This window comes from Microtus ochrogaster, chromosome 7 (assembly GCF_000317375.1).
Source record: "Microtus ochrogaster isolate Prairie Vole_2 chromosome 7, MicOch1.0, whole genome shotgun sequence".
Lineage (NCBI taxonomy): Eukaryota > Metazoa > Chordata > Mammalia > Rodentia > Cricetidae > Microtus > Microtus ochrogaster.
The window spans coordinates 26,686,992-26,690,020 of record NC_022014.1 but is presented as its reverse complement, the minus strand read 5'-3'; the positions used below and the strand labels follow the sequence as shown (position 1 = coordinate 26,690,020).

The following is a 3,029-nucleotide window of genomic DNA, read 5'->3' as shown; positions in this document are numbered from 1 at the left end:
AGAGAGAGAGAGAGAGAGAGAGAGAGAGAGAGAGAGAGAGAGAGAGAGAGAGAATATTTTTTTAAATTAAACAAGACTGGTGAGATGGCTCAGCAGGTAGAAGTTGAGTAAGCCTGATAGGTTGTGGTCCCACCACCAGGACCCATGGTAGGAGGGGAACAGGAAAGCTATCCTCTGACTTCCACACAGACACTAGCACGAGTGCATCCATCCTTAGAGTTACCATATATGCGTACAGGAATAATAGGAAATAAAATCTAACTTAGAACACATCGCATTGCTTATGAGAGACGGAGGGACGGAGGGAGGCCAGGCCTGGACATTTTACTTGGCCGGGGGTTGGAGTTTTTACTACGGTGTTGCAGCAAGGAAACAATGGATGTTGAAGCCCATCTAACAAGTGTCTGATAAGTCCATTTGACAGAGAGTGGACAGTGAGACATCATCATTAACCTAAATAAAAGGAAACAAGAAGTCTAGTTAAGGATTGGGAGACTTGTTGGCTTTAAGGGCCATTTATTCACAAGGTTGATATGAACTGAATACTGGTGAATGGTTTCCCAGAAGAGGGCTTGGCCCCAGTAAAGTCCATCAGAATTGTTCAGTGTTTGGTTGGAACTATAATTGAGTCCCCAGGTGAGGTCTTTGATTTGTGTTTATACAACATCCCTGCTCCACCCATGTGTGGACAGTCTTTTACAGTCTAAAGACATGTCAACAAAACTTGTGTGTCCGAACATATATGTTACTGTCAAAGAGGCATGAAAAACACCATGCCTCCCCCCACTTTGTTTTTAGAGACTGCTCTCACTGAGGGAGCAGACTGGTCAGCCTGCCACTACCTCCTGAGTGCACCATCGTGTCTGGCAGCCAGTCTGTTCAAGGATTCAAGAATTCTTTAGAGGATTCCATGGGTGCTTGCACCTGCCATTGTCTGGAGAAAACTTACCCGTTTTTGCAGGCACTTGGTGCGATTCCTCTGGATACCCTCACAGATTCACCTGCATATCTGATAAGAAATCGTCCACCCCAGGTCTACTCTGTGCTTCATAAGATTTCTTTTATAAATGGATCCTGGTCCTAAAATAAAAAACTCAAAAATCGTCAAGCTACTCTGCTCCCTTTGTTCCCCAGCACTTGTCACACAGCACTTGGGTCATCTGTAGGGCTCTGTCCCCATTCATCAGCAGAGTTCACCGGTGGAAACACATATTTGATGTCAATGGCCTGTCCATATTGTCCTTTAAAAAGGCCATAAGAGAGGGACTTAAAGCTCCTTAGCGTGTGTTCAAACCTAAGGCTACTTCATCCATTAGTTAAGACAGGCTGTAATCTGAGGGCCTCTGAGTTTGCCAAGGACCTACAGAAGAAAGTCAGGGCCTGAAAAACTCATTGGTTTCGGAGTAAGGACAAAAATGGAAGTAGTAAATTTCAGTGTGAATCAGGTCTATCATGCATCATGGGACAAATCAGAACCTCTGAAAATGACGATGCACAGAACTTTTCAGTGTCTGTACAGACATTTGGGCAGTTCTGTGGATAAGTGAATCCACCTATAGGTGGCGCACTTCCCCCACTGTGGACAAAATCCCTAGTTCTCCAGCTGAGGCGCGGAATGCAAGGGGAGATAAGAAAGTCCAGAAACTTTTTTTTTTTTGCATATAATTTTGATAGTTTTTGTTTTAGTTTGTCTTTGATAAAAAACCAGCTTTCCCTCAACATTGTGATCTCACCAGTATTTTATGTAGGCCAGAGTGGGCATTTAAAAGGTTTAAGTTCATTGATTTAAAGGAAGGATAGTCTGAATGCATGAGCAGCAAGCTTGGGTGTGACTGAAGGCCTGGTGCACACCAAGGTTGGGAAGCTCAGCCAGGACTCGCTGGAAGGCTGAACCAGTGTTTTCAGATTCCACTGGATACAGAAGTTTAATGTAACTAGCATTTTCTTGTTCATGAGGTAAAATACAAAAACCACAGTATATCAGAGTTCTCCTCATAGTGAAAATGTCAGTTGTCTTGTGAAATGTTTGTATAGAGTCCCAAGGTAGAGTACATCTCCACTGAGAACGACTGTCAAAAGTCGCGGAGAAAAGGACATTGCTGAGGTCTCCCTGGCTGAGTAGCATCCAAAGCCAGCTCACTTAGTGCCATACAGACAAGGGACAGCAGAGGTCAGCCAGTCCCCACAGCTGCAAAGATTACACTTCGGAACAGCAGAAACCAGGAGGGGGTGCCACGCAGGCAAGGTCCTGTGATGGAGACTCGGACCATGGCTGTGTTCATCTTGGAAAATCAAAGCACCACTGGGCATGGCCTTGTGGACTCAAAGGACTCTTTCTGTCCTCTCTGGTTTGGGGGGGATATTTTGACACTCGCAGCAGACTGTCTACTGAGCTCTGGCACTGCCTCAGGCATTGCTGAAAGCACCCAGGCCTTCTCTGGTCTGGATGAGGTAGGTCAGGAGACTAGGGGTCAAGAGGTTGAGTTACGTTACCCCAGCATTCCTGGCCGGGAAGAAGCAGCGCCAGAATGTGGGCAGCCTCCTCTGGGATGGTGCCCTTAAACACCAGCTGTTGCTGCCTAAGGACCAGTTGCCTAGTGCTCTGCAGTGCACCCGGGAGGAACCTTGGAGGTCATCAGAAGAGCAGGGGACAGTCAATTCTAAGACAGAAAGGCCAGACTGGTGCTTTGTTCTGCTGTGAGAAGGGCTTCAAGAGCTAGAATCAAAGGGTAAGAAACTACAAAATGACACATTGGGCTCAGAAAAAAAAAAAAAAGGGTTTTTCAACATAATATAAAGCCTTATATCTACAGGGAGACCTAGATTGCAGTCCTCCTCAGAAACCCATGGAAACCCCTGCTTAGGACCCCAGTGGATGTCAGAATCACAAAGAAAACTGTTGAACTCGAGTCCGGCTTAGATGTCCTGGGCCACTGCCCCCACCCCAAACGTGCTGTAGTTAGTTCTTGCCATGAGGCCTTTAGTTCTGTGTGTGTGTGTGTGTGTGTGTGTGTGTGTGTGTGTGTGTG

At 46.2% G+C, this 3,029-nt stretch overlaps 1 protein-coding gene across 2 annotated transcripts in view; it reads left to right on the top strand.

Moving 5' to 3' along the window:
• The window catches only part of C7H17orf100 (chromosome 7 C17orf100 homolog), a 32,441-nt gene that overhangs the window by 7,799 nt on the left and 21,613 nt on the right, over positions 1–3,029 (top strand). The window lies entirely within an intron of this gene.